The sequence below is a fragment of the Meriones unguiculatus genome, assembly GCF_030254825.1.
Source record: "Meriones unguiculatus strain TT.TT164.6M chromosome Y unlocalized genomic scaffold, Bangor_MerUng_6.1 ChrY_unordered_Scaffold_23, whole genome shotgun sequence".
In the NCBI taxonomy this organism is placed as follows: domain Eukaryota; kingdom Metazoa; phylum Chordata; class Mammalia; order Rodentia; family Muridae; genus Meriones; species Meriones unguiculatus.
The window spans coordinates 25,646,057-25,668,558 of record NW_026843709.1 but is presented as its reverse complement, the minus strand read 5'-3'; the positions used below and the strand labels follow the sequence as shown (position 1 = coordinate 25,668,558).

The 22,502-nt window shown below is 37.2% G+C and overlaps 1 non-coding gene across 1 annotated transcript; it reads right to left on the bottom strand.

Annotated features, from left to right (window-relative positions):
- Positions 1-13,008: 13,008 nt before the first annotated feature.
- On the bottom strand, positions 13,009-13,114 carry LOC132651652 (U6 spliceosomal RNA). The gene has a single exon (XR_009589237.1). It is a non-coding gene; the product is annotated as a U6 spliceosomal RNA (small nuclear RNA).
- Positions 13,115-22,502: the final 9,388 nt, after the last annotated feature.

Genomic DNA, 22,502 nt, shown 5'->3' with positions numbered 1-22,502 from the left:
GCCAGTTGTATTATGACATCACAATTTTTTTGACTTCACAATGAAATTAGGACATAACAATGCTATGATGATATCACAATGCTGTTATGATATTACAAAGCTATCATGACATGGCAATGGAATGACCTCTCAATGCAACTATGACTTCACAATGCTATTATGACTACACAGTGGTGTTATGACATTCTCATAATATGACATCACAATGGTTTTATGACATCATATTGCTTTTATCAAATCACAAAGGTGTTATGTTATCACTATGGTATGATGATATCACAATAGCAAGATGACATCAAAATTCATCATGACATCCCAATGCTATTATGACAGCACTATGCTAGTAAGATTTGATTGTGGTATGACTTCAAAATTGAATTATGACATCACAATTGCATTATTACATCACATTAGTATCATGATATCCCAATGTTTTTATGATTTCACAGTGGTATTAGGACATCATAATGGTATTAGGACATCACATTAGTATTATGACATCTGAATGCAATTATGATTTCACCATAGTATTACAACATCACAAAGTTATTATGATATCACAGTGCTATTATGACAAAGAAAATTTAAGTTATATGAACTAAAGAAAATTCAGACCAGGGATGAAGATGTAGCTCAGAGGTTAAGAGCATTGGTTACACTTACAGATGTCTTTCTTAAATTCCCAGCAACCACACACTGGCTCATGACAATCTATAATGAGATCTGGTGCACACATTCAGCATGCAGGTAGAACACTGTATATACATATGCAGTGTATATGCATATACATTTGCATATGTATATTTACATATGCAAAAAATAAGTAAATAAATTGTTGGTAAAAGTTCTTTTGGAATGTACACCATTTACCCTTGTTCATTCAAATTCTGATTTCTGTCCCCCACTCTCTAGTTTCTATCCAGAAATTACACTGTGATGCTTATTCTATGCATCACCTGTCTCAAATTTGTGTAAACATGCCACATTTCTTTTCTGTATTTTCAATAAAACAACCAGCTACACTGCTGAGCCATGGAGAAGATAAGGTGTGACAACCTTTTCCATAAGGGAGGAAGAGGAAGGAAGCAGGGGAAAGGGGGTGGAGAATAAACAGGAGAGGTCTTGGAACCATGTGAAGAGATGGACTGTACCTAAGATATTACTAAAAGCACATAAAATGAGGGAAATCTGAATAGTAGGAATCTATGCTGTCTTGGAGGTTTAGGGTGGAATAAATATTGGCCAGCATTGTGCTCTAGGTTAATTAAATAAACCCCAGTCTGTATGTCATGATTGGGGTATACATACAGCTGGTTTAGGAATAACAGCTGCTTCACTAAAAGATATTTCAATAGTAAATATTAATAGCTATCAAAAAATGGTACCCAAATAATCTAACTGTATAATAAATGGCCACTAACTAATCTAAGTATCCATATCCTTTAAATTATACTTTAACATATTTTGGTTGGGGGAATAAGCTGGCAGTAATACAACCCCAATAACCCCAACTTAAAACCTAAAAACTCCCAGGCCAATTACTGTCTTTTTAAGAGAGACTCTTAAACAGGACTAAGAGCAAAAGACAGCCTATTGTGGACAGACCTGAGACTTAACATAGCAAAAGTGGCTGCTGCTACACTCTAACAGGAGGATACACAAGCATGGCTTCCTTAAAATGTGGCTGGCTCAGCTTAGCTAAACTCAGCAGCCATGTCTGGAAAGAAAGGAAATAGAGACACACAGACCTTTCTACAGAACTTGGCCTAAAACTGCAATTTAAAAAAAAATGCCATGGCAGAGAGTGTTTTAATCCACTTTGGTTTTATTTTGTTTGTCATAGTCATGTATCTATTTGCAATATATTTAATGGTGCTGGCTCTTCTGGAGGAATTCTCCAAGAAAGTGGAAGGAGAAAATGGGGAAAACAACCAAGGAATAGAATACAAAGTTACAGAAAATAGAAAGGGCACTTTCCCTAATAAAAATTAGATTGATAATGACTAAAATTCAAAGCTCTCTGGCTGCAAGATACTTGTCAGCTCTTTTGGGTAAGTGTTTACCAAGTCACTAAAACATCAACTAAATTCCACAAAACAACCAACTGGGCTTTGCTTTTTACAGTGTAACAACTGACGCAAAACTTTTCTTATCTCTTTGCTTAATTTTCATTTAAAGGCTTTGAGTTATAATTAAATTGATTTGAGAAAAAAATATTGAAACAAATTAATGAAGGCATATGCCTTTAATCCCAACACAAAGTAAAAAGAAACAGGCAGAACTGTGAGTCCCTGAACATCCTAATTTACATAATAAAACTCACGATGGCAATTCCTGCAGTTTAGCCACTTGAAGAGATTGTCTAAGATTCAAAATGACAAAAATTTTCCTTAAGATTACCATGTAAGTTCTTTTTTCCTTAATGATAGCTGTTATGGCCTTAGTGTTTTAAAGATTGAATTCACATCAATTTTAGGTTTATATGAGGAGAGATCATGTCACAGTGCTCTAGAGACGCCAGCCAATCTCAGAAAGTGGGACTTTCCACTGAAGAAATGTTGCCAAAAGTCATTTTGGCTTAAGAGATATGTTCTGTTGGTCAATATAAGGACATAAAATTAGGCTTGGAAACAACCATGCAAACTGCATGCCTGCCATGTCAAAAAAAACTTTTAAATGCTGACTAAATTAACATGTCACACTGCTTTGGAAGCTGACTTATCCTTTCAACATGAGATATTTTCACAGTGGATAAATATTGGTCATGCCTAATGCAAGATACACACAGGAGGCTTGCAGCTGGCAAAGTATACACCAGCCTAGTTAAGTACTAAAAACTCAAAAATTATACTTCAAAGGCAAAACTGTGCATCCCATATCAAAATGGGCACAAATGATAGTCAAAACAAATGTCAAAACAAAGGTACAAGATGCTTAATCCTGACTCTAAACCTAACCCCTAACCCTAACTCTAACCATTACCCTTAACCTAACCCTATGCTATGCTGGCTTACAATGATACAGTGACTTCACAATATAATTATGACATCACAGTGGAATTTTGACATCCCAAAGGCATTATGACCTAATAATACTATTACATCATCACAATGTACTTATGATATCACAATGGCATTATGACCTCAAAAGTCTATTATGACATCACAATGGTCTGACATCTCAATGATATTATGACATGACACCGTTACAATGACATCCTATGACATACAAATAATATTATAACATTGCAATAGTAGCATATCATAATTGAATTATGATATAACTTTTGTGTCATGACATCCCAATGACATTATGACATCCCAATGCTATTATAACATCATAATACTATTATGACATCAAAATACTATTATGACATCATAATTATAATATGACATCACAACTTTATTATGATATCTTATAGGTTTTATGTCATCTCAATGGTATTTTGACTTCACAATGATATTATGATGTCACAATGCTATTATGACATCACAATGGCAATATGACATCAAAACTTTATTATGACATCTCAAGATTTTTATTTCATTACAATTGTTTCATGACATCTCAGGGCTATTATGACACTGGTATTATGACATCACAATGGTGTCATGACATCCCAGTGGTGTTATGACACACCAATGGAATTATGACATTACAATGGTATTTTGACATCACAATGGTGTCATGATATCACAATGATATCATGACACACCAATGGTATTATAGTATCACAATGTATTATGACATCACAAGGTTATTTCAACATGATTGTGGTATGTAATCACAATAGAATTTTGACATCACAATTGCATTATGACCTCAAAAGTCTATTATGAAATCCCAATGGTCTGACATCTCAATGATATTATGATATCATAATGCTATAATGACATCACCATGGTATTATGGTATCATAATGGTATTATGACATCACAATAGTATGACATCCAGATACTATTATAATATCACAATGGTGGTATCATGATATCAGAATGGTATTATGATATAACTTTTGTGTCATGATATCCCAATTGCATTAAGATATCCCAATGCTATTATAACTCCACAATACTATTATGACATCATAATATGTCTTCACCATGATATGACATCACAATGGTATTATGATGTTATAATGGAAGTAATTGCCTGAAAATATCATGATGTTATTTTATATAGAATGCTAATATATCTTCACCATGATATGACATCACAATGGTATTATGATGTTATAATGACATAATCACTTCATAATTATATTACAACATCACAGTGATATGATGACAACACATGCTTTTATAACATCATAATGGGAATATGACATCAAAATCCTATTAGGACATCACAATTATAATATGATATCAGAAATTTATTATGATATCTCAAGGTTTTATGTCATCACAATTGTGCAATGACGTCTCAGTGCTCTTATGTCATTACCATGCTATTATGACATCTCAATTATATTATGACATCACAATAATAATATGACATCTCACTGGCTTTATGTCATCACAATTGTGTCATGGCCTCTCAGTGCTCTTATAACATCACAATGCTATTATGACAACACAATGGTATTTTGAAATGATTTTTGTTATGTAATCACAGTAGAATTTTGACATCACAATGGCATTATGACCTCAAAAGGCTATTATGACCTCACAAAGATCTGACATCTCAATGGTATTATATCACAATGATAGGGCATCAAAATGGCATTATGACATCACCATGGTTTTATGATATCACAAAGGCATTATGATATCAAAATGCTATAATGTCATCAAAATGCTAGTATGAGTTCACAATGATATTATGACAATGTTTGATGGCATTATACTGGTATTATAACATCACAATGGTATTATGACTTTAAAATGCTATGTTGACATCACAAAGATATGACATCACAAAGGTATTTAGACATCAAAATGATATGATATCACAAACTATGTTGACATCATAATGGTATAATAACTTCAAAATGGTATTATGCCATCACCAAGTTATTAGCACAGTAGTATTACAATAAGATTGTGCTATGACATCAAAACGGAATTTTGACATCAAAATGTTATTATGATTTCACAATGGTGTGACTTCACAATGCCATGATGACATCACAATTCTATGACAACATCATTATGACATCAAAATTCATCATGACATCCCAATGTTATTCTGACATCAAAATGCTATTACGACATTCTTATTTTATGACATCACAAAGGAAATTTGACAATCACAATGCTCTTATGATATCACAATGCTATTATGACATAAAATGTTATAATGACCTCACAGTGATATGACATCACAATGGTATATCATCACAATGCTATATGGCTTCAGAATGATATTATGATATCTCAATCCTATTACAACTTGACAATGATATGCAGTCACAATACTATTAAAACATCACAAAGGTATTATAACATCATAATACTATTACTATATCATAATGTTAAGACATCCCAATGATATTAATATTTCACAATGTTATTTTGACATGTAAAGAGATGAGTTTCAAGGGGATATTGCAATTCAATTCACCTGGAAGTGAAAGGAGATGGAGGTAGATCTAGCTAAATGAGTATAGTTATATTGATAGTTTGTCATTCAATAAAAGGATGTAAGTCCCAGGAAATACCATGTTCTAATGAACAGGACTGACAATCTCCTGGGGGAAAATATGATATATTTCCATAGTGGAGTATTATTCGGCTAAGAAAATAACATTGTGATATTTTCAGGCAATTACTTCCATCTATTTCCCTGAAAATAGTTCATCCTGGGTAAAGTAACTAAAATGAAGAAAGACAAATATGGCATATATTCATTTATTAGGATGTGTCCTAATACTGGAGGATAAAATTCCAATATGCCATCTAAATATGATGAAACCAGTCTTCTACTAGGGGGATTGGGTGGCAGTGAATTGAGCTGTCAGGCAAGGCATCCTACAGAAATTTTCAAGCAACCCAGGCTGCTGTTATTAAAATACACTGCTCTCTGCCCTCAACTGACTGATCATTGCCATGTTCTTGGATCCACAGAGATGCAACCTTCTGCATCAAATGTGATTGCATATAGAGACCCACAGTCTGATATTATTCACAAAGAGACCTTAAAACACCCAGGTCTAAATGGGCTTTTCCTCTGAAATTCTCCCTCCTCTCAGAGCTCTGTGAAGACTGCAGGAGAGGAGGCAGGAAGAATGTCAAAAGTAGAGGGAACTGAGGCCATATGCAGAACAATGCCCTGAGATACAGACTGCAGAGGAAGATGATGCTTCCAGCTTTGATGAGACCTGATAAGCTAGGTTCAGATAGAAGGGGAGGAGGACCTCATTTATAAGAGAATTGTAAAAGGGTCATCGGGGTAGCAGAAGGAGTAGGGTGGGACTGGAAGGTGAAGGGGAGAGGGCAACAGAGAGGATAAAAATTGAAAAATATGTGATAAATAAATATATAAGAGAAACTGTGGAAGAGGTGGGGACAAGATGGCAGCACCAGGAGAACACTGTGTCTAAGGAGTAGGACAACATTTTCCATAGAGCGACCAGGAGATTGAACTCTGGGCCCTAGAACAACAGTGATCATTTTTCGCAGATGGGATGAAACCCCCACAGCATGGAAATCAGTTTGGTCCACTCTCAGGTCACCCAGCCATAACCAGAAACAGTTCCCAGGTTGTGCAGGCACTAGATTGCCATACCAGAGCCACACTCCTGCGTGTCCTGATCACCTTCCCAGTCTGAACAATGGGCACAAAAACACCAGAGACTGGGAGTCCCAGTCATAAGAAAAACCTACAGGGAAGGAAAGAAATGTTACTGGCCACAGGTCACTCAGTCTTTCCCTGGAAAATGTCTCAAAGAATGATGGGTGCGGGACACCATCACTGAAATGTGCTCCAGCTGTGAGCATAGAGACTTGCTAAGCGCCCAACTCTCTGGCACAGACAGAACTGTGCATCCCAGGGCATGAGAGGCTGGGAGTCCCTGTCATGAGATAACCCCACAGGCAAGGAAGGAAATGGGATTGACTTAGGGTCACCCAATCTTTCCCTGGAAAAGGCCTCGCAGAAAAACGGGAACAAGCCTAAATCACTGAGCTGGGCTCTAGCTGAGAGCAGAGAGACTTGCTGCATGCCCAGCTCTTTGGCACAGAGAGAGCTGTGTGCCCCAGGGCAAGAGAGATTGGGAGTCCCTGTTTGGAATAAACCCCAGAGGGAAGGAAGGAAACAGGGACGGATTTAGGCCACCCAGTATAGACTTAGAAAAGGTCCCGCAGACTGGCCCAACCCATAAAATTGCTGTGCACAAGCTATACTGCTGCAAACAGGAGAGCGATACTAACCTGCCACAGATTGCCACTTAGGTACTGGGGCACAGAGCCCCAACCTCAGACCTACAGAGGCTTGAGATCCCTGAGATCAACCCCCAGATACTGCTCCAAGGAGCAACCAGTTATCCCTAACAAAACTGACCAAACCACATGGGACACACAGGTTACAGCAGCAGCTCACTAAATTTACAAAAAAAAAAAAAAAAAAAAAAAAAAAAACAAAACTCAGAAGCAGGGAAGCTTTCTCCAGGATCTCACCTAACAAGGACCACAGTTACCTCTCAGGTCTTTATGCCTGAGGTGAGCTGTGGCAACTCCTGAAAAACACTGGCCAAACAGTGACCATACCCAAAAAGCTGACCAGGCTTCCCCCAGGAAAAAAACATCTTCCTGCCATGGGGATTCTCTCTACCACAGGATTCCAGAAACTAACACACAACACCGAAGATACCCCAGTGGGTAGAGGCCAGGATAAAGGCTCAACCAACAAAAGATAGTGCAATATGGCATCTCCAGATCCCAGTTAACCAGAGACAAGTAGCCTTGGGCACCACAGCATAATTGAAATTCAAGATGACCTAACATCTATGCTCATGAAGAGGATAACAGAGGAAACATAAAATATGTAAAGATCTAAAGGAAGATAAAAACAAACAGATTATGGCCATCTGTAAGAAATATAAGAAGATAAAGAAAAACAGAGTATGGCCGTATGGCCATTAGTAAAAAATACAGGAAGTTGCAGCCAAGCAATTTTTGGCCATTAGAGAGGAAATACTTCAATCACTGAAAGAAATAAAAGAAACAGAGGATTGTTCAAACAAACAGCTGAAGGAATTGAAGGAGAAATAGGAAAATACAATTAGACAGGTGAAGGAAATCAATGAAAGGGCTCAAGATCTGAATATAAAATGGGAAAAAATAAAGAAAATATTGAGAATATTGAGGAGAGAATGAACCTAGGCAGAAAACAGGAACTATAGAGGTAAGCATAACGATAGAATACAAGACATGAAAGAAAGAATCTAAGCGTGGAAGATACAACAGAGGAAATCAATTTATCTGTCAAAGAAAATGTTGAATCTAAAAATTCCTGACACAGACCATCCAAGAAATTCAAGAAAACATAAGAAGACAAAACCTAAAAATAATACAAATAGAGGGAAAAGAAGATTCCCTCCTCCAAGGCCCAGAAAATATTTTCAACAAAATCATTGAAGAAAATTTCCCCAACTTAAAGGAGAGGCCAACAAGAATACAAGAGGGACAGAAAACCCAATAAATTAAACCAGAAAAAAAAAATCTTCCCACCACATAATAATCAAAACAGTAAGTATACAGTACAAAGGAAAAATACTAAAAGCTGCAAAGGGAAAAAGGCCAATTAACATATAATGCAAACCTATCAGAATCACTCCTGACTTCTCAACAGAGACTATGAAAGCCAGAAGAGCCTGGGCAGATATCATTCAGACCCTAAGAGAACACAGATGTCAGCTAGGCTACTATACCCAGCAAAACTCTCAGACCTCATAGATGGAAAAAAGAAGATATTCAGTGACAAACAACCCAAGAAAACTAGCTACTTTCAAGAAAACACAGGAAATAATTAACCTCACTACAGTGAAACAAAAGCAACCAAGCACACAAACTTACTACCACAGCCATCATCAAAATCAAAGGCTCTAACAGTCACTGGTCATTAATCTCTCTCAGCAACAATGAACTCCATTCTCAAAAAAAAAAAAAAAAGATACAGTCTAGCAGAATGGATGTGTAGTTAAGACCCAGCAATCTGTTGCATACAAGAAACACACCTATGTCACAAAGATAGACATTATCTGAGGGTAAAGGGCTGGAAGGCAGTTTTCCAAGCAAATGGTGCCAAGAAGCAAGCAGGAGTAGCCATTCTAATATCTGATAAAATAGACTTTCAACTGAAATCAATCAAAAGAAAATGGGCAACAACACTTCATACTCATCTAGGGAAAATTCGACGAGTAAGACATCACAATCCTGAACATCTATGCCCAAATACTAGGGCACCCATATTTGTAAAAGAAATATTGATGAAACTTAAACCACATGTAGATCCCCACATACTAATAGTGGAAGTCTTCAACACCCCGCCCCATAAAAAGAAGAGGTTAAGAAAACAGAAATTATACAAAGAAACAATGTCTCTAACAGAGGTCATGAATCAAATGGACCTAACAGATATTTACAGAACCTTACACCCAAACAGAAATGAATTTGCCTTCTTCTCAGCACCTCATTGAACATTCTCCAAAACAGACCACATGTTTGGTCACATAGTGAACCTCAACAGGTACAAAAAGATTAAAATACTCCCTTGCATCTTATATGATCCCCATGGAATAAAGCTGGACCTCAACAATGACAGAAATAGCAAAAAGCCTACACACATATGGAAACTGAACAACTTGCTACTAAATGATAACTGTGTCAGGGAAGCAATGAAAAGAAATTAAAGTATTCCTATAATTCAATGAAAATGAAGGCACAACATACCCAAACTTGTGGGACAAGATGTAAGCAGTGCTAAGAGGAGATTTCATAGCACTAAGTGTCCTGATGAAGAAATTGGAGACAGCTCATACAAGCAACTTAATTGCTCACCTAAATTCCCTAGGAAAAAAAAAAAAGAAGCAGACACACCAAAGAGGAGTAGATGGCTGGAAATAATTAAACTCAGGGCTGAAATCAATAAATTAGAAACAAATAAAACAATTCAAAGAATCAATGAAACCAAGGCCTGGTTCTTTGAGAACATCAACAAGATTGACAAACCCTTAGCCAAACTAACTAAAAGGCAGAAAGACACTAACCAAATCAACAAAATCAGAAAAGAAATGGGGGACATAACCATAGACACTGAAAAAATCCAAACAACAATTAGGTCTTACTTCCAAAGCCTATTTGCTACAACATTTGAAAACCTAAATGAAATGGATGATTTTCTTGATGGATTCCACTTACCAAAGCTGAATCAAGACCGGGTAAATCAATTAAATAGTTCTTTATCCCCCCAAAAAAAACCTAGGACCAGAAGATTTCAGCGCTGAATTCTACCATACCTTCAAAGAAGAGCCAAGTCCAATTCTCTTCAAAATATTCCACAAAATAGAAACAGATGGAACACTACCAAACTCATGAATGTTGATGCAAAAATATTCAACAAAATACTTGCAAACCGAATACAAGAACACATCAAAGATATCATCCATTATGACCAAGTATCAATGTTCATAATGGAGATTGTACTGAAATTATTTTTGTTGGGTCTTTGTGTGGTTTAGGTAACAAAGTGATTATGGCTTTATAGAATGAATTTGGTAGTGTTCCTTCTCTTTCTATTTGGTTGAATAGTTTGAAGAGAAGTGGATGTAGCTCTTCTTTGAAGGTCCGGTAAAATTCTGATCTGAAACCATTTGGCCCTGGGCTTCATTGGATCAGAGATTTTCGATGACCACTTCTATTTCCCTAGGGATATAGGACTCTTGAATTAATTTACCTGGTCTTGATTCAGCTTTGGTAAGTGGAATCGAACAAGATAATTGACCTTTTCTTTTAGATTTTCAAATTTTGTTGCATATTTTCAATATTTGTTGTATACGTAAATTCTTTTGTGTTTGAGTGTAAGGTTCTGTAATTTATGTTAGTTCCATTTGATTCATGACCTCTGTTAGAGACATTGTTTCTTTGTTTAATTTTTGTTTTTTTGACCTGTCCTTTGTTGAGAGTGGGGTGTTGAAGTCTATTAATGTGTGGAGATCTATGTGTGATTTAAGTGCAACTTACTTTTGAAGTAAGTCCTAATGATTGTCTGGATTTCTTCAGTGTCTGTGGTTAGGTCCCCCTTTTCATTTCTTATTTTGTTGATTTGGATGGTGTCTTTCTGCCTTTTAGTTTAGATAGGGTTTGTCTACCTTGTTGATATTCTCAAAGAACCAGGTCTTGGTTTCATTCATGCTTTGAATCGTTTTATTTGTTGCTAATTTATTGATTTCAGCCCTGAGTTTGATTATTTCCAGCCGTCTACTCCTCTTTGCTGTGTCTGCTTCTTTTATTCTAGGGCATTTAAGTGAGCCATTAAGTTGCTTGCATAAGATGTTTTGAATTTCTTCTTGAAGGCACTTACTGCCATGAACTTTCCTCTTAGCACTATTTTCATTGTTTCCCATAAGTTTGGGTATGTTGTGCCTTCACTTTCATTGAATTCTTGGAATTCTTTAATTTTTTTCTTTACTTATTCCATTACCCAGCTATAGTTTAGTAGTGAGTTGTTCAGTTTACATGTGTGCAGAGTTTTTGCTGTTTCTGTTGTTGTTGAGGTCCAGCTTTATTCCATGGTGATCATGGTGATGCATGGAATTATTTCAAACTTCTTGTATCTGTTGAGGCTGCCTTTGTGACCAATCATATGGTCTATTTTGGAAAAGGCTCCAAGAGATGCTGAGAAGAACATAAATTCTTTTGTGTTTGTTTGTAAGGTTCTGTAATTTATGTTAGGTCCATTTGATTCATGACCTGTGTTAGAGACAGTGTTTCTTTGTTTAATTTTTGTTTCTGTTTTTTTTTTTTTTTTTGACCTGTCCTTTGCTGAGAGTGGGGTGTTGAAGTCTATTGATGTGTGGAGATCTATGTGTGGTTTAAGTTTTATCAATGTTTCTTTTACATATGTGTGTGCCCTTATATTTGGGGCAAATATGTTCAGGTTTGTGATGTCTTCCTGGTGGAGTTTTCCCTTGCTGAGTAAGAAGTGTCCCTGTGCATCTTTTTTGAATAATTTTCATTGAAAGTCTAATTTTATCAGATATTAGAATGGCTACTCCTGCTTGCTTCTTGGCACCATTTGCTTGGAAAGCTGTCTTCCAGCCCTTTACCCTCAGGTAATGTCTATCTTTGTGACTTAGGTGTGTTTCTTGTAGGCAACAGATTGCTGGGTCTTAACTATGCATCCATTCTGTTAGTCTGTGTCTTTTTTTTTTTGAGAATGGAGTTCTTTAATGCTGAGAGAGATTAATGACCAGTGACTGTTAGAGCCTTTGATTTTGATGATGGCTGTGGTAGTAAGTTTGTGTGCTTGGTTGCTTTTGTTTCACTGTAATGAGGTTAATTATTTCCTGTGTTTTCTTGAAAGTAGCTAGTTTTCTTGGGTTGTTTGTCACTGAATATCTTCTTTTTTCCATCTATGAGGTCTGAGACTTTTGCTGGGTATAGTAGCCTGGCTGACATCTGTGTTCTCTTAGGGTCTGAATGATATCTGCCCAGGCTCTTCTGGCTTTCATAGTCTCTGTTGAGAAATCAGGTGTGATTCTGATGGTTCCTTGGCCTTTTTCCCTTTGAAGCTTTTAGTATTTTTCCTTTGTTTTGTATACTTACTGTTTTGATTATTATGTGGCAGGATAATTTTTTTTCTTTTTATGTAGTCTTGAACTTACTGAATTTTTAGATTTAACATTTTCTTTGACAGATACATTAATTTCCTCCATTGTATCTTCTACACTGAGATTCTTTCTAACATCTCTTGTAATGTATTAGTTATTCTTACTTCTGTTTTCCTGTTTTCTTCCCTAAGTTCTTTCTCTCCAGAATTTCCTTTATTTTTGTTTTCTTTATTTTCTCAAACAATATGGAAAACTACACAAATTTTTCTGTTATCCCTGCACAGAGGCCATGTTAACTTCTCTGTATAATTCCAATTTCAGTATATGTGCTACAGAAATGAGCACCACATATTTCTTTCAGGTGGTCTTTTTAAAGTCTTGTGTCCTTGACTTGTGAGTTTCACTTCATCACAGATTCAATTATTATTTGTTAAATGAGAAGATATGTCCTCACTCAGTGAGTTATTTACTGTAAAGTGCTCCCTTACCAAAGCAAATCTTTGAACAAAAAGTGTTTACTTGGGATATTGCTTTTATTTTTAAGGAAATGATCCATGAAGTCATGTCATCAAGCAGTCATCTTATTGTAGTCCTTTACCAAAACTTACAGCTTTTCATAATGAACCACAAACAGCAGACAGTAATAGGGAGAATGAGAGAAACAGGGGAAAATCTAGGGAAACAGATTCAAAAATAGAGAGGTCGAGACAGACAGAAACAAATATATAAATTGACAGAGACCTAGAGACAGGGACTCCATTCCCTCTGGTCACTTTCTTTTGTATATCAGCCTCAAAGCACACCCTCCTGTAATATAAATACAAAAGGAAATATAAATTTTCTTAGTATTTTTTATTTTATTTTTTATTACTTATACTTTATTCACTTTGTATACCATCATAATCCCCCTTCTCCTCCCAATTCTACCTTCCCTCCTCCATCACCATGCATGCCCTTCCATGAGTCCACTGATAAGGGAGATCTTCCTCTCATTGTGTCTGATCCTAGTCTATCAGATCTCATCATAAGTGGCTGAATTGTCTTCCTCTGTGGCCTGGCAAGGCTGCTCCCCCATCAGAGTGAGGTGATCAAAGGACACGCAAATCAGTTCATGTCAGAGGCAGACCCTATTCCAATTACTATGGAACTCCCTTGGACAATGAACTTCCATGGGCTACATCTGTGAAAAGGTTTTAGGTTATCTCCATGCATGGTCCCTCATTGGTATAAGAGACTCAGGAAAGATCCCTGTGCTCAGATTTTTTGTTCTTCTGCTCTCCCTGTAGAGCTCCTGTCCTCTCCAGATCTACCTATTTCACACTTCTTTCATTAGATTCTATGCACTCTGCCCAACAGTTGGCCATAAATCTCAGCATCTGCTTTGATAGTTTGCAGGGCAGAGCCTTTAAGAGGCATTATGTGGCAGGCTTCTAACTTGTTCTTTATTTTCTCCTTTTTCTTATCTCCATTCTATATGCTATTTGGGATGTGGAATGAATATTTTTTGCCAGAGTCCTCTCTCTACATTATTTTCTTTAGGTGTTGAGATTTCAGTAGCTTTATCCTATATTATATGTCCATATTCGTTAGTATATACATTGTTTGTATTTATTTTTCTGAGATAGCTCACTTAGGATGATATTTTACAGTTCCTATCATTTACCTGAAAATTTTATGATTTCCTTTTTTTTTTTTTTATTGCTGAGCAATATTCCATTGTGTCGAAGTATCATCATTTCTATATCCATTTTTCAGTTGAGGGGCATCTGGATTGTTTCCACGTTCTGGCTATTATAAATAAGGCTGCTACAAACATGGTTGTGCAAATGTCCTTATTGTGTACTTGAGCTAATTTTGGATATGTGCCTATGTGTGTTATAGCTATTTATTGAGGAAGCACTGTTCCTAGTTTTCTGAGAAAGCACCAGATTGATTTCCAGAGTGGTTGTACAAGTTTACCTTCCTACCAGCAGTGGAGGAGGGATCCCTTTATGCACAACATGTCCATCATGTGTTCTTACTTGAGGTTTTGATCTTGGCCATTCTGATGGATGTAAGCTGTAAACTCAGGGTCATTTTCATTTGCTTTTCACTGATGGCTAATAACTTTGAGCATTTCTTTAAGTGTTTCTCTGCCATTAAATATTCCTCTATGGAGAATTCTCTCTTTAGCTCTGTTCCCCATTTTTTAATTGGATAACTTGACTTGTTGCTTTTCAACTTCTTTAGTTCTTTATATATATTGGATATTATCTCTCTGTAACATATAGGCTTGGTGAAGATTTTTTTTCCCAATCTGTAGACATTTATTTTGTTTTGATGACAGTGTTCTTTGCTTTACAGAAGCTTTTCCATTTCATGAGGTCCCATTTACTGATTCTTGCTCTTAGAGACTGTGTTGTTGGTGTTCTGTTCAGGAAGTTGTCTTCTATACCAATCAGTTCAAGTTTCTTCCCCACATTTTCTTCTAACTGATTTAATGTGTCTGCTTTTATGTTGAGGTCTTTAATCATTACATTTGGACTTTGCTTTTGTGCAGGGTGACAAGTATTATCTATTTACTTTTTTTTTCACATAGACATCCAGTTAGACCAGCACCATTTGTTGAAGATGCTGTCTTTTTTCTATCATATGGTTTTGGCATCTTTGTCAAAACTCAGCTGCCCATATGTTTGTAGGTTTATTTATGGGTCTTCAATTTGGTTCCACCATTCTGTTTCTATGCAGTTCCATGCAGTTTTTATTGCTGTTACTCTATAGCACAGCCCGAGTTTAGGGATGGAGATACCTCCAGAAGAACTTTTACTTTAGAGTATTGTTTTAGCAGAGAAACCTAGCAATGAATTAGTGGTTACACAACTACCTAGGACCACATGAGCTCTTGTGGCACCTCTGAACAAGCAGTCTTGGAAAAAAAAAAACACTACTTTTAGAGGGTTTGTCTGGTGGACCACAACAGGAAACACAGCTGCTCTTGTATCCTAGGCATATAACCCAAATCCCATTTCTTTCTCCTGAAAGCCCAGTTTAAATGCAATCACCAGGATCAGGGGTGTTCCTTACTGACCACTTAGTGGGACACAGGTGCCAATCCAGACACATCCGTGAAGTCAACTGTGCTCATAGAGGTTTGCAAAACAAGCAACACCAGCTGTCAAAAGTTTACTGTCCCACAGTTCTCCTTCTATTCTCACTGATCTTTTTCTGTTTCAGCTAACCACTCCCAGGAATTGTCTGGTTTCCTTCTCTTTTCCATGCTCTTAAAAACTCAATACCCCAGGGAACCCTGAACCCTGAGAACCTATTATACCAATAAGAATGGGAAGATACATTTAGTGAGTTCTCAAATAACTGCTCAGTTGAAAGTCACAACCTCGGTAGGTAATTTCAGATCCAAGAGCCCAGAAAAAAAAAAAAAAAAAAAAAAAAAAAAAAAAAAACACCTTGTCATTCTGTATATTCTCCTTAATCCCACATTACTTTGAAGTTTCCCTACTTAGGAAGCTGTCCAACTAAATAAAGTAAGATTAAATTTTTATTTCCTACCTGACATTGTCACAGAGATAAAGAGAAGGAAAGCTGTGGGATCTGGATAAATGAATGAGACAAAGGCTTGCTGAGTTTCACAAGAAAAAGGAAAGTGTGCACAGGATCAGAGATACTGCACACTGAGGAAAGTTTGTTTATTCATATCCATGGAGTCCTCAAAATTTTCTCAGGTATTGATTGGCTGAGAGGTAAAATGATGTCAGTTAACAGGTGAAAGCCAGTAAGATGTTCAGGAGTGAGGTATTAATGAGTCCAAGTGGACAGTGTGCTTGAGAGAAAGGATGAGCAGCCCTACATGCCTCAATCTTGGCAGCTGAAAGCACACAACCGAGAGTGACAGTTCCTGTGTCCACATTTCTTAGGCAGGGAAAAATATCACATATTTCTTTCCAGTGATCATTAATATAGTCATCTGTCCTTGACATAAGACTTTCACATTATCACAGATTCCATTATTATTAAAGGTACAGATATGTCCTCAGTAAGTGAACTACTTACAGGGAAAATGCTCCTTGTCCAAGATAAACCTTTGAACAAAAACAGTTTTATTGGGTCTTTGCTTATATTATCACAGAGAACACGAACATGTCACATCTTGCAGAAGTCCTTCACCAAAGCTGAGAGCTTTTCATACTGTACCACATGTAGCAGGCAGAGAGAGGGAGATATAGAAGGAGCTAAAGAGTCAGATACTGAAATAGACAGAACAAGGCAGAAAGAAACAAAGTTATAAAGTGACAGAGAATGAGAGACAGAGAATCCATTCCATCTGGTCACTTTCACTGGCATACCAACCTCAAACCACACCCTCGTATAGTATAATATAACTCCAATAGCAATTATATTATCTGACAAGGCCATACATCCTAATGTTTCCCAGATATTTTCACAATGGGGAATACACATCCAAATAGTTTGTCATTCAATACAATGATTAAAGACCAAGCAACTTCCAAGTTCTAAAGAACAGGACTGACAATCTTCTTTGGGGAAAATGTGTATTATTTCCTTAAAGGAATATTCTTCAGCTAAGATAATGACATCATGATATTTTCAAGAAAATGGATGGAACAAGGTTAAATCATCCTGGGTGAAGTAAATAAATGTAGAAATACAAATATTGTTTGTATTCATTTATTAAGAGGTCTCCTTATAATGGGGAATAAAGTTCCAAAGGGCCATTTATATAGAGGTAACCAGGCTGGCACTATGGTGTTTGGTAGCAGTTAATTGAGTTGTTGGGCCATGGCAACCTACAAAAATTTTCAAGCAATGCAGGCTGTTGTGGAAAAAAAATATGTTGCTCTCTGCCCTCAATGAGTGAACAGGGCCATCGTCTTGGATCCACAGATATGCTTCCTTCTTCATCAATGGGTTTATATACAGAGACCCACAGTCTGATATTATGTAGAAAGAGCACCTAAAACACACAGCTTTAAATGGGATTTCCCTATGAAATTCTCTCTCCCCTCAAAGCTCTCCAAAACCTGCAGGAGAGAAGGGAGGAAGTGTGACATATGTAGAGCAAATTGAGGACACAAGGAGTAAAGTGCTTTGAGAATAAGGCCGAAGAGGAAGATGATGCAGTAAGCCTTGATAAGCTATGGTCAGACAGAAGGGGAGGAGGACCTCTCCTATCAGGGAATTCAAGAAAGGGCATAGGGGTAGAAGAAGAGGCTGGGTGGGACTGGAAGGAGAAGAGGGAGGGGCTAGCAGACCAGGATACAAGTGAACAATTCAAAATAAATAAATACATAAGAAAAACTGTGATCAAGGGGATGAAATATAGAGTTCTTCAGGACTTATGGCTTCTTCTTGGGGATGGTACCAGGGTGCAGCAACCATAAACTCAGTTTTCTTTAAGGGATTTGGCACTGAGACTCCGATGTTGTTCCAATGAGTATATGAACAACACATACTTCAATTTAGGTATTTAACAAAATTAATTTGGGACGTAGGTAGGAATTTAAACCTGGGAGCAAAGGAAAAGGAATGTAATGTATATTATATGAATTCCCAAATAATCAGTAAAAGTAATATATTGAAATAATTACAGTAAATTTTAACTTGGAAAAATGATTCTGCTAAAGGAGGGAATTGTTTGTCTTTGTAAGGCATGCTTTCCTGGAACTCACTATGGAGCAGAGAATCCTAAACATGAACTAGTAGTTATCCAGCTACCTCAGACCACATGATCTTAGATGCCACCATGAAAGAAGCAGTCCTAGCACTAACACTATGTTTAGAGGGTTTGTCTGGATAACCACAGCCGGAAACATAGTAGCTCTTGTGTCCTAGGCATATAACAAGAATCCATTTATCTGTCCTGATGACCTAGTTTTAACAGTGAACCCCAGGACCAGGAGGGTTTACACTGAACCAAGATTAGGACAGAGCTGCCAATCCAGCCATGTCAGCCAAGGCAACCCTGCTCAAAGAGGGTTGGAAACACCAATGTGTAAGAGCATCTGCTGTCAAATAATATTTTGCCCCTCCATTTTCCTTTAACTCTCACCAATCTTTCTATGTTTCAGCCAAACCAGTCCCAGGAATTGTCTAGCTCCTTCTCTTTTTCCTGATCTTAAAGACTCAATACCACAGGGAACCTTATACTCTGCCAGCCTATTATATTATTAAGAATATGAACATACATTTAGTGATTACATGAGTAACTGGCTAGTTCAAAATCACAACCTGGGAAATTTTAGAACCAAAACCACAGTAGTAGACCTCCTTGTCATTCAGTACATTCCCCTTAATCCCACATCACTTTTCCCTAGTTAGGAAACTGTCCAATTAAGTAAATATTAAAATTTCATTTTCAACCTGACAATTTCACAGAGGTAAGCAGGAGTAAATGTGAAAGATCTGGATAAAGGGATGAGATAACGACTTATTCAGTTTCACAAGAAAAGTCACAGGTGCACAGGATCAGAGATATTGGACATTGAGGAAAGGTTGTTTATTCATCTCCATGGAAACCTCAAGATTCTCTCAAGGTGCAGAAGTTGTGAGAGGGAGAATGATGTCATGCAAACGGTGAAAGCCAGTAAGATTTTCAGGAGCCAGTTTTTAAAAGAACCAATCATTCATTCTGCTTTAGAGAAAAGCTGATCAGCCCTACATGCCTCAATCTGGGCAGCTGATAGAATAAACCCAGAGATGAGTTTCTGTATTGAAGACTCTTTGTTCAAGAAAAGTGTCACATATTTCTTTCAAGTGGTCATTAATAAAGTTATATTTCCTGGACATGTGACTTTCACATTATCACAGATTCCATTATTATTTGTTAATTAGCACAAATATGTCCTCAGTCAGTGAATTATTTACTGTGAAAATGCTCCTTGACCAAGAATAAATTATTGTACAAAAAGCATTTAATTTGGACCTTGCTTATATTTTTACAGAGACCATCCCTCATGTCACATCAGCAAGGAGTCAACTTGTTGTAGTCCTTCAGCAGAACTGAGAGCTTTTCATACTGAAACACAAGTGGCAGGCAGAGTAGTGGGATACAGAGAGAGCATAGTGGGATATAGATACAGACAGATAAAGAGATAGCTAGACATATTCAGAAATATTGAGATAGAGACTGACAGAAACAGAAATATAAATTGACAGAGACTGAGAGACAGATACTACCTTCTGTCTTGTCACTTTTATTGGCATCTCAACCTCCAAGCACACCATCCTATAATATAAATCCAAAGGGAATTACATTTTTTAATTTCTATTTTTATTAATTACAATTTATTTACTTTCTATCTCCCCATAATTCCCTTCATTATCCTCTCCCCATCCCACCTTCCTTCCTCCATCTCCATGCATAACTCTCCCCAAGTCCACTGATAGGAGAGGACTTCATCTCCTTACTTCTAATCCTAGTCTATCAGATTTCAACAGTAGTTAGTGCATTGATTTCCTCTATGGCCTGGTAAGGCTGCTTGCCCATCAAGGTGGGGTGATCAAAGAGCAGGCCAATCAGTTCGTGTCAGAGGCAGTCCCTGTTCCTATTGCTGTGGAACCCATTTGGACACTGAAGTGCCGTGGGCTACATCTGTGCACGGGTTCTAGATTATATCCATTCATGGTACTTTGTTGGAATATGAGTCTCTGGAAAGTCCCCTGTGCTCAGATTTTTTTTGTTTTGTTTTGTTTTGTTGCTCTCCTGGTGGAGCTCCTATCCTCTCCAGATCTTCCTATTTCCCACTTCTTTCATTAGATTTCATGCACTCTGCCCATGAGTCTCAGTATCTGCTTTCATAGTTTGTATACAGAGTCTTTCAAAGGCCCTCTGTGGCAGACTCCTAACTTGTTCATTGTTTTCTCCTTCTTCTGATGTCCATCCTCTTTCCCTATCAGGATGGGGATTGAGCATTTTAGCCACAGTCTTCCCTCTAGATTATTTTCTTTACAAGTACAGATTACAGTGTTTTTATCCCATATTATATGTCTATATAAGTGAATATATACCATGTGTGTCGTTCTGTTTCTGGGATAGCTCAGTCAGGATGATCTTTAAGATTTCCCACCATTTACCTACAAATTTTATAAATCACTTGCGTTTTTATTGCTGAGTAATATTGATGACTGAGCAAGCAATCATCCTGTTTTAGTCCTTCAGCAGAACTGAGAACATTCCATACTGAATCAAAAATGGCAGGTAGAGAGAGGGAGACAGAGAGAGAGAGCTAGAGAGACAGATTCAGAAATAAGGAGACTGAGACCAACAGAAACAAAGATATAAAGTGATAGAGACTGAGAGACTGAAACTCCATTCTGCTGGTCATTTTCATTGGCATATCAACCTCACAGCAATCCCTTCTATAATATAATTACAATAAGAATTATATTATCTAACAAGACCATATCACCTAACCCTTCTCAGACATTTCTCTCTAAGGACTCCACATGTAAACAGATGAGCTTCAAGGGGACGTTGTAATTCAAATCAAAGGACTTAGAAGAAAATGGAGGAACTTGTAGTCTAAAAGAACATAGATATCCTGATAGTTTGTCATTGAATACAATGATTAAAGTCCCAACAATTTCTAAGGACTAAAGAATAGGACTGACTATCTCCTTTGTGGAAAATGTGGAATATTTCCATAATGCAGAATTATTCAGCTAAGAAAATGACATCATGATATTTTCAGGCAAATGGATGAAACCAGAAAAAAATCATCCTGCATGAAGTAACTAAAATGTAGAAAGACAAATAAGGTATGTATTCACTTATTAGGAAGTCTCCTAATAGGGGAAGATAAAAGTCCACTAGGACATCTATTGTGACCAAACCAGTCTTCCACTTGGGAGACTGGGTGCTGTTAATTGAGATGTAGGGCCTGGGCATTCTACAGAAAAATTTAAGCATTGCAGGCTGTTGTTATTAAAATAAGTTGCTCCCTGCCCTGAAATGAATGATTAGTGGCATATTCTTCCATCCATGGAGATGCTTCCTCCTACATTAAATGGGATTGCATACAGAGACCCCCATCTGATAATATGGAGAGAGAGACCTTAAAACATCCAGCTCTAAGTGGGATTTCCCTATGAAATTCTCCCTCCCCTCAGAGCTCTGGGAAGGCTGTAGGAGAGGAGGGTGGAAGAGTATCATAGGTAGAGGTAATTGAGGACACTAGGGAAAAAAATGCCCTGAGAATAAGGCCACAGAAGTTGATGATGAAGCCAGCCTTGATGAGCCCTGATAAGCTAGTGTCAGATAGAAGGGGAAGGAGGACCACCCTATCTGGGTATTTAGAGAAAGGCATAGGTGTAGAAGGCCGGTGGTTGGTACTGGAAGGAGAAATGAAGCAGGCAGCAGAGGGGATACAAAGTCAACAAGTCATAATAAATAAATACATAAGAAAAACTGTCATCAAGGGTATGAAGTGCAGAGATCTTCAGGACTGATGGCTTCTTCTTCAGGGTGGTTCTGGGTGTGGCAATGATGAACTCAGTTTTCTTCGAGGGACTTGGCACTGAGACTCTAATCATGTTTCTCACTGACCACTGAGTAGGACACAGATTGCTTGAGATAAAGCCTGAGCTGCCCTAAAAAAAATCCTCATTAAGGGCACTTGGTAGTACACAACCCAGAGATGACAGTTCTTGTGTCCAAGATTCTTATTTCAGGAATATTGTCACAAATTTCTTTCAAGAGGACATTAATAAAATCACCTGG